This window comes from Physeter macrocephalus, chromosome 2 (assembly GCF_002837175.3).
Source record: "Physeter macrocephalus isolate SW-GA chromosome 2, ASM283717v5, whole genome shotgun sequence".
Classification (NCBI taxonomy): domain Eukaryota; kingdom Metazoa; phylum Chordata; class Mammalia; order Artiodactyla; family Physeteridae; genus Physeter; species Physeter macrocephalus.
Genome location: NC_041215.1, coordinates 47,541,378 through 47,551,861, shown reverse-complemented (window position 1 = coordinate 47,551,861; position 10,484 = coordinate 47,541,378). Strand labels below are relative to the sequence as shown.

Genomic DNA, 10,484 nt, shown 5'->3' with positions numbered 1-10,484 from the left:
ATATATATTTTTTTTTTTTTTTTTTTTTTTTTTTTTTTTGCGCGGTACGCGGGCCTCCCACTGTTGTGGCCTCTCCTGTTGTGGAGCACAGGCTCCGGACGCGCAGGCTCATCGGCCATGGCTCACAGGCCTAGCCATTCTGCGGCATTTTGCGCGGTACGCGGGCCTCCCACTGTTGTGGCCTCTCCTGTTGTGGAGCACAGGCTCCGGACGCGCAGGCTCATCGGCCATGGCTCACAGGCCTAGCCATTCTGCGGCATGTGGGACCTTCCCGGATCGGGGCACGAACCCGTGTGCCCTGCATCGGCAGGTGGACTCTCAACCACTGCGCCACCAGGGAAGCCCCAGATATATTTTTCTATTAAAGTTTAAAGTCCAGTTTGTGCTTTGAGAGTACAAGTGGCGCTGCCTAACAGAGAAGAATTATTGCATAGTTACACATTGGGCAGCTATTGTTATGAAGCTTTGATGTAGTCACCTTATTTTCTCTTGATTCTGGGACATGTTCTTGGCCTTTAATATAATCAGTAAGTAAATCAGAATAACTAAAGAAACCAAAAACAATATAACTACATAGTATTTTCATTCGTGTACTTGTTACCTCTTTAACAATTTACATTATTTTTCTCTCTATTAGACTGCGTTTCCCAGATTTTGCTGCTATGAAAAAGCACAAATTTCAGATGCTTTTAACAATGAAGGTTTATTTCCTGCTCATGTTCTATCCTGGAACAAGTCAAAAAAAATAAATCAATAAACCTCCAACCTACTACTTAATTCCAAACCAACTTTATATGATTTTAAGAAAAGGATCAGAGGAATAGAGATTAACCATCAACAGTGGTTTAAGAGTAAAAAAAAAAAAAATGAAAAATTCCTTACATTATCGTCAGTTAAGGAAATATTTTCTTCTTTTTCACACTGGAATAGTAGCAGAAGAAAGCCATTTTTGTTAAAGGAATACAGAAATTTTAGCCTAATACTTCCGCTCAGCATACAAACAAAAATTATAATTATATTGATATTGATGTGCCATATACAAGCTTTAAATTTAATATTCATAGTATTATTTATCACTTGAGTTAAATTAACTTAGAGGGTGTGTAAATTTTATGTACATTGTATCATTTAACTTTCAGGAAGCCTAATTTTTTTTTTAACTTTTATAATGATCAACTTGCCTTGCAGAAAGGAAAAAGAAAAAGAATGGAAGGAAGAAAGGGAGGAAAAAAGAAACAAAGTAAAGAAGGAAGAAGAAAATTTTTGAGGTAGTAAAAGGAAAACATACAATAGAAAGATAAAATATAAAATAAGAAAGGAAGGGGATTTAAGGGGAAAACAAAGGTTAAAGCATAAGAGGCTAGATCTGTGGGAAATGTGTGACAAAAGTGGGAGTATTGCTCTCTGTTGTATTATAAACTAAGCAACCAAAGTGGGTGAATTGCTAGAAGATATATCCTTTGTGAGGAGGGGAGACTAGATTACAGCACAGTTCTGTCTAATTCCAAAACTTACACATGCCATTTGTGTCACACCATACCAGCACTTTAATTTTACATAATTATTTAAATGACTAAATTGAATTAAATTACATTTAACTACATATTTGTTTGTATGATTTTTATATAAAACTGGTTTCCATGTCAATTTACCCATCAGGCAAACGCCTTTAGAATTTTTGTCAGGGAAAGAAGATAAACATTTCTTAGTTAGCTGCATCATGGGACAAGAACAGATGTGTCACACAATTTACAACATTGAATAAGTAAAATTTTACGTGTCCAAGTTGCTAAAATGTGATCATCTAATTTTATAAAAGGAAGAATTAATAAATAGATTAATGAAGGAAGGGAGGTAGGGAGGCAGGAAGGAAGAAAGGAAGAAAATATTTGCCTATTACTGTGGTTCTTACATGTTAAGTGTTTTTCATAGTGGATCAATATTCTTTTCAGTGAGAAATGACTGGTAACTAGCTGAAAACATGTACTTATGAATGGAACTATATATTCTTCATAGAATGGGATATGACACATGTATGTGTTCAACCATATGAGTTCAACCATGCATCCTCCATGCCTTCATGCATTCGTTCATTCATTTTAACAAACAACAAACATATTGATTGACCAAACCTACATACTGACCATGTGCTCAAGAAATGAAGAAATATAAAAATGAATAATAGATGACCCCTACCTTTAAGTAATCAGTCTAGCATAGTCATAGGCAAAGGCATATTTAGAGATTTATAAATGAATATATAGAGAAATGCAAAAATAGAATGTACCATATTTATGATTGTATGTGGATCAAATATATAAAGATATTTATAACTGCCCCCAAATGGCAATTCTCCATAATGTAAAATACTACTGTAATATTATATAGCCTTTTAGATTTATTGAAGATATTTATCTAAACTTCCTGAATCAATTTTTAGACTACTGCCTGCATAAACCTTCTCACCTTGAGTCAGGGAAGTAATATAATACTTGGATTAGGAAAGAAATGTGTGTTAATGGCCATCTTTTGTCATAAGCCTTCAGATGTTTCTGTTTGCAACATGTTCCTATAAGTGTTGAACAAATCTGGTGAGTGTTTTATGACTAATTGACATTTATGCAGCATAGACAAATTTGTTAATTCATACTGACACTTGATTTTAGCAAGCCATTTCAATTTTTTTCATTTACTCTTTTTTTGATTGCTTGTTTTGTTTTAAAACAATTTTAAAAATTTGTGAAATGCAGGTCCTAGATTTTGAGGAAGGCTGAATGGTGGTAATTGGGAAGGTGGTATCAATACTAATACAATGTACCTTTATCAATTAAAAATGTTTGCCTCTAGAAACCTTTGGTGTTACCTTTTGGTGGGTATGTAAAAATCTTGTAACTAGAACAAAGGCTATACTGAAGTATCAGAAAGGAGGTGACTATCTGTATATAGGAATTATTTCCCAGTGATTTAGACTATAAATTAAAGTGGCTAATATCAATATCTCAGAATATGTGCACTACAACTGAAAATAAATATTTTCTAGAGAATTAGAGTTATATATCTCACTTATAAAGACATTCACACTCTCAAAACCTTCTGTTAACACTTTGTGATATCCCTACCATTGCCCCAAATTTGTATAGGACTAATATGCCTTGAACGACATTTAATAACTGCAGTTGACTATGCCAGATATTGCCATTATAATTTGTTTCAGATTTTACCATGTTGTGCCACAGAAACCCTATGAATGAGGAAGGGTAGTCATTAGGTTTTCATAGAAAAATTCCTTATTGTTTACTCTTATTTTGTGCTAAAACATAAAATATTCAGGTATAAGATTAGTCACTTTGTCTGCATGGCACTAAGCATGGAGATTTCCAACCCCACCTCCCAGCCCCCATGGCTTGATATGTTCTTAAGCCAGTTTTGGAATTGGTCATTCATCGTGGCATCATGTAGACAGAACTTTCCACTTGTGTTACAGCATACATTGCTTTTCTTCCCACTTTCAGCTATAGAATTATAACCACCGTTTCTAATGTAATACCCTACATTTATGTCTTCAATTTTATCAACCATATTACTTAATACTAATTTTATGATTATTCTTTTTCCTTTTGAGTTGATGCATGTAACATATTAATTTAAGTAGAAATCATCTACTCACTCTGAAAAAAACACTTTATGCCTTTCAGATCTGTTTTTAATAAAATTTCCTGGAAAATATCTAGATAATAAAAGGTTTACATTACTAGAGATTTTGTTCTTTTTTTAATATTTATTGAGTCATAATTTCACACTTTAGTGGCCATTTCTGCTCAGGTGGCCTGCATAGAATTTTGTGTTTAAACATTTCTAACTTAAACCAGCCAATTTTTTTTTTTTTTTTTTTTGGTACGCGGGCCTCTCACTGCTGTGGCCTCTCCCGTTGCGGAGCACAGGCTCCGGACGCGCAAGCTCAAGCGGCCATGACTCACGGGCCCAGCCGCTCGGCAGCACGTGGGGTCCTCCCGGACCGGGGCACGAACCCGTATCCCCTACATCGGCAGGCGGATTCTCAACCACTGCGCCACCAGGGAAGCCCTAACCAGCCAATCTTAACAAACTTCCTTTTATGGATAACTTCTTGGCAAACTAGATTTTATCTTTTCTTTTCTATTTCTCCTTTTTTTTTTTTTTTTTTCCTGGTACGCGGGCCTCTCACTGTTGTGGCCTCTCCCCTTGCGGAGCGCACTCTCACTGTTGTGGCCTCTCCCGTTGCGGAGCGCAGGCTCCGGACGCGCAGGCTCAGCGGCCATGGCTCACGGGCCCAGCCGCTCTGCATGTGGGATCTTCCCGGACCTGGGCACGAACCCGTGTGCCCCGCATCGGCAGGCGGATTCTCAACCACTGCGCCACCAGGGAAGCCCTCTCCTTCTTAAAATAATCACTTTAAATAATGCACTTTGTTAATTTTATTTCTTTCATGGTCACTTCTTCAACTGAAATTTCTCATTAATTTTTACTTTTCCTAAAATAATTGTTGGTCAGTTTATTGAATATCTCATTATTATTTTACTTCATCACATTAACCCTTCTCAGAAATCAAAAACTCTTTCTGACCAAATGTCCTTAATATTAAAGTAAGATTAGCTTTGTCTTACTAATTTTATCAATACTAGGTAACAAAATGATTTAATGTAATATTTTAAAACTAGGCATTATAATATATAATTATATAGTTGAACCAATTATACTTATTACAACAAACAAAAATTTAACATACTAACTTAAGCTTTTTGAAGAAAACAAAGCAGGGTAATACCTAGCTATTTCTATGTTAGAAATAACAGTCAAATTTTGATAGAGAATAGTGCTAAATAAATAGAAATTGTAGTACAAAGCTGTGTGTGTGTGTATATATATGTGTGTACATATATATATACACACACATATATATATCTACCAAATGAATGAAATATAGAGTGAATTGTTGTGGAAGTTCAAAATTGTACTGAGTAATAATATAGATGAATTTATAATTGATGGATCTTGGATCTTTAAAGGTGTTTTAAACACATCTACAATATTTTGGAATCAACACAAAAATGTGAAGTTGGTATCAAGAAGGATATTAACACCCTTCTATAACATGTCCCTCACTGTCACTGCCAGAGACAGAATATCAGGCATTACTGACCACAGGTCTGAGCCGGTGTGGTAATTTTAACAATTTTACTACTCAGAAAATGCACTGATTTTCCTTTGTTCAGATAATATTTCTACTTTCTTATTAAGTGACTGTACTCTCTTGGGCATGAGGGAGTAAGGAAAAGCATTTTTCCTACTACTGTGTTGAAGTAGAAGGATCATAATAACTCCACATTTTATTTCTACCTCTTATTAGCTATGATTTTTCAGGAAAATCATGTGAACACACACTTCTCCATTTTATAAGATGAATAATTCCTACTCATGGGTTATTATAGAAGCTGAATAAGAATATTTTTCATACGAAAACACTTATCCTAGGACCTGGCACAAAGTTGAGCAAATGTTAATTGAACTTTATGCAAAATTTTATATCAAAGGTAGGATAGAAAATTTTTGAAGCATGTTAAAAAATTATAAATCTTTATGTATATATGAAATAATTTTATCTCAGAAAATTGGGAAACAATAACAGATGAAAAAATGTTTCAAAGTCAAGTTAACAAACTGGTGAATTAATATATAAATATCCTTTCCAAATGCAATAAAACTTTTTGCATTTTGCAATACAGCAGTCTGCAAGAAGAGGGGGGCAAAAAAGTGCTGGGAGCTACATAGGGTGTAAAGCTTTAAAGTTAAGAATGTCATGCAAATGTAGTCATGTTCTTCCACCAAAAGAGTGAAATTTTCAGAATGAATCAGAAAAAAAAAATTTGCAACTGACTTTTAATGTTTGAATTTTCATCACTGTATGAAAATACTGTTTTATAAATCTGATGCACAAAATGTAGTCATATTTTTATTTTTATTGAATGAGATTTTTGGAGCACCAAAACATGCATGGCACTCTGCACAAGTTTTCTAAGGCTCCTTTAATCCCTTGTGCCATATTTTTTTTTCCCTGTGTGTAGAAAGAAAAGGGTATATTAAAAGATTTTTCATTCTGAATGTCTCCATCATCATGGTTAATAACGGCAGCCTAGCATATAAGAGGAGAAATTCAATTTCAAATTGCTTTAAGGTTTACCTTTGAATTCCACTTTGGTCAGAAGAGTCCCATGACCTTTAAATTTGATGAAAAGAGGGAGCAGATATTAATCTCATTATTTTATTTTGAAGTCCTCCCAAAGCAAGTGACTCTAGACGACATTTCCACAAAATGACATGAGTAGTCCACGTAAATTGATCATTATTACAGTGGAAGACAATACCTAAGATTTTAATACACTTTCAGTATTTTATATCTGATTTCAATTCCTTTTGTAAAATCTCTCTGCTACTTCAGAGTTCTCATTATTTTGGACAGTTTAATTATGTCTTATATTTATGCTTGTATTGTAAAAACTGTTTCTTTTTAAATATTATATATTTATTCCCTTATATATGCCAAACTTATTTTGATAGTCCAAAAATATTTACTGTGCTTCCTAGTAATATATGCTACACTATTGCCTTTACACAAAGGTACTCCCCCTGTTACAGAAAATTACAGTTGAAATATAGAATATTGTAACTATACAATAATTGCACACACTGTTAAAGAACACAATAAGTTAACTATCCAAGCATTTCATATAGTAACATTCAGATGAGAATTAGTTACCCCAAACAAAAATCCACTCAGTTACTTTCAGGTACTATGTTAAGAACGTCTACCAATGTCATTTAATCTTTTGAACAGTCTTGCTGGGCTACTATTACTCCTATCCTAAATTTTTTTAAAATGATTGAACAATATTTGGTATAAGAACAAAATCTGTGGGAACATAATAATTTATCTCAAATATCTCTTGAAGTGTGATTTGTGAAGTACTTGCATCAGGCTCACGTTGTTAAAATGCAGATTTCTGGCCACAGCTCCAAGCTGCTTAATGAAAATCTCTGGTATATGGGCCTCCAGAATTTCAATTTTAACACATTTTTCAGTTTGATAATCATTAGTCTAACCTAGAACATAACGGGAAGAATAAGATTAGGAAAACAATATAACGATAAACAATCTTTCTTTTTAATGTCACTGGCCTTGGAGAGAAGGGGAGAAATCAAAAAGACTGCTTTTGAAGCAAATATCTTCATACGATAATGTGAAAAGAGAAGGATAAACAATTGTTCGAATAAATAAGAATCTATCTTTCTATCTACCTATCTATCCATGATCCAACAATACTTTCATGAATCCAAAATTCATAAAAGTGTTTAAAAAGTTAAATAATTCAGAGTGGTATAGTGATCAAACACATAAGAAAAAGAAGCTGATTTTCATTGTCCTAGGGTAAAGGGCAGTGGGAGAAATCACTGTAGAATAAATTTAAAAGGAAGGATATACAGATGTTTGTGATGGTAAGAAAAAAAATAAGATTTCTTGGGAGGGCCATGCAGGACTATCTCAAAGATAATTGTCCAAGGATGAATAGCAGGGAGCAGTAGATTGCAACAGTACAGATTAAAGATGATGAGGGCATGGACTATGGATTTTTCTTGAGGAGCAATGATGAAGACACAGATACCAGAAATTATTATAGTCAGCATGATTATGCAAATAATTCAGTGGGGAATTTGGCCGGAAATTTTGATGATTCACACACATTTCAATTCTTAAATGATCTGCCATTAATGGCTTTGATCACTGTAGTCTACTCAGAGAATGAAGATTTATGAATTTCTATAAAGACAGTAAAAATACTTGGTCTTAAATCAACCATTGGCGGAAGTACTTGTGGAGCAGCAAATGCCTTAAGTTGTAGTTTTGGAAGGTAGGCAACAAGAACAATGACTTCTATTTGATTTAATATCTCAAAAGAGATTATTTTTTTAAAAACTGGAACAAATGGAGACAAGTGGAACATATTTTATATTTGGCCATAAAACATTATTTTATAAGGAGTGTAGGGAAAATTGCAAGGTGATCATCAGTTGATTAAGATGCAGAACTGTTAAAATTAATTATTTCTCCAGCACAGTCTTTGAGAGTTATTTCCAGTACGTAATAAACAAAATATTCCCTGAAAGCTAAGAAGTTAAGTGTGCTTCCACAATGCAAAAGAGAGGGGCATCATGACCACTAGCAAGTGATGTATTTTATCTAATATAAATACTGGGTTCCAAGCTATGGATGAAACAGAAAATTAATACTGTTAATAAATACCACCTGTCCTACTTAAATAATTTCAGAGTTTGGAATAAAAATCACAGTATCCTGATCTTCTTTGTTTAAAAATATCTCTCTGCCCTTCTGGAGTTCTAAAGGCATATTTTTAATAACTTCCTAAAATACTTGAAAACACACGATGCTCATATCAGAACATCTTATCAATTAGCATTTATTCCTCCAATTCCTGAGCAATTCCATTTTCTGACTTCCAAGCATCTCAGTGTTATGATAAGCCCCAGAGGTTCTTATCTCTATTAACACAACAAAATATATCTCAGATCATTTCTCTTGCTTAACATGAACCTGATTTAGGTTGCTGTTGTTACTGTTGTTTTTTAATCAAAGGAGGTAATGTAAAGAGCAAATTTTGATATTTTAATTTTAAAATAGCTTTGCACACATCAGTTATATAATAAAATTACCAAGCAATCAGTACTGTTTTTTTCACTGGAGCATGTAAAATATCCTCAGTGGTCAATTAGAAAGATTTGACAAATGTAAAGCTACTTAAAACAAAAAGACTTTTGCAATGATTAGGATTCATTCTAATGACGTTTGCAAAATTTGCCTAAACATCTTATTTTGAATTATGTTTGGACTGTGTCAAGAATTAGGGACTGAAGAACTGGAACAATTTTCTAGAACATTCAACTGCAAAACCACAACTAAGGAAGAAAAGAAATGATTTTTTTTTTTTTTTTTTTTTTTTTTTTTTTTTTGTGGGGTATGCGGGCCTCTCACTGCCGCGGCCTCTCCCGTTGCGGAGCACAGGCTCCGGACACGCAGGCCCAGCGGCCATGGCTCACGGGCCCAGCCGCTCCGCGGCACGTGGGATCCTCCCGGACCGGGGTGCGAACCCAGCTCCCCTGCATCGGCAGGCGGACGCGCAACCGCTGCGCCACCAGGGAAGCCCCAGAAATGATTTTTTTAAATCAATGATGTTATTGGTTGTTCACTTTATTATAATTATTTGAAATATGCTCATTTCATTACCTCACTTCAGTAATACAGACAGCGTCATAGACCTGGCCTTAAAATTTATTTACCTATTTTAATGATTTACTTATAGTATGGTATATAATAAATGTGATATATAGAAAATATATATGTAAGCTTTTTATAAAGGATCTAAATAAAAAATCAGGATAATGCATTAGTGATGACTTAATAATAATATAATGATATTAATTTTCATTGAAATCATGATCCATACTCATAGTTTTATAATATCATTATTAATCAAGTAACTATATTCTTGAATAGTAATATTACTGTCAATTATTCTGAAGTTAATGTATGCTTTTATGAAACAAATTTTTGTTTTTGTAATTTGAATTTGTCAATATGATGATTTTATGAGATTTTGCCCTGTTAGGACACCCGATACTGTCTTCACAAATACCACAAATAATTCACATGGCATCATAGAAGCCTAGTTCCAAAACAGCTTCAGCTATTTGAATTGGCTATGACAGAATTGGAAGAGACCCAGAAGTGGCAGTTATTTAGTTTGGCCACCATGCCCAAAGAGATCTACTTGGAATAGTTCTGGAAGCTGTTCTTTTACTGTGTACAACTATTCGTGATATGGTGGTATTTGACAGTCATTTTAAATAAGAACTGAAGCCAATTAAATTGTTTCTCTATGGATTTCCTCTGACAGATGCATGGAGGCATCTTCTGTTAGCCGGCAGACATTGTTCAAACATAGCTAAAACCATTCCAGCATTTATTTTGATACAATCAGCTAATTATATGGTTGTGATTTATGTTTAAATGAAGGATTTTAATCAAATCTATTATTTTAATCCTCTGCGAGACTTCCCATCATAATGTCATGGTTCCTATATGGGAAAGACAACTTCTCTGAATGAAAACTTGGGCATATTGTCTTGATTTCATGGGAATAGAAGTATGATCTTAAATGGGAAAGCACTATATTTCCCTATCTCTGATTAAAAGAGTAAAAATTGTGCAGTTTGAACTATGAGACATATGACATTTGCTGTTTGGTTGTTAGTTCCACTTTGAATTTAGAACCAGAAAAAATAAATCACAGAAACTTAGTAAAGAAGGATTTGCTTGACAGGCAAACTCAATTTTTGTAGTGGCATAATTTTCAGTATGTCTCAAACTAATCTCA

General features: G+C 34.0%; 1 protein-coding gene across 1 annotated transcript in view; it reads left to right on the top strand.

Moving 5' to 3' along the window:
* Positions 1 to 10,484, top strand: part of LRP1B (LDL receptor related protein 1B) — a 1,933,320-nt gene that overhangs the window by 1,908,252 nt on the left and 14,584 nt on the right. The gene's annotated exons all lie outside the window — the stretch shown is intronic.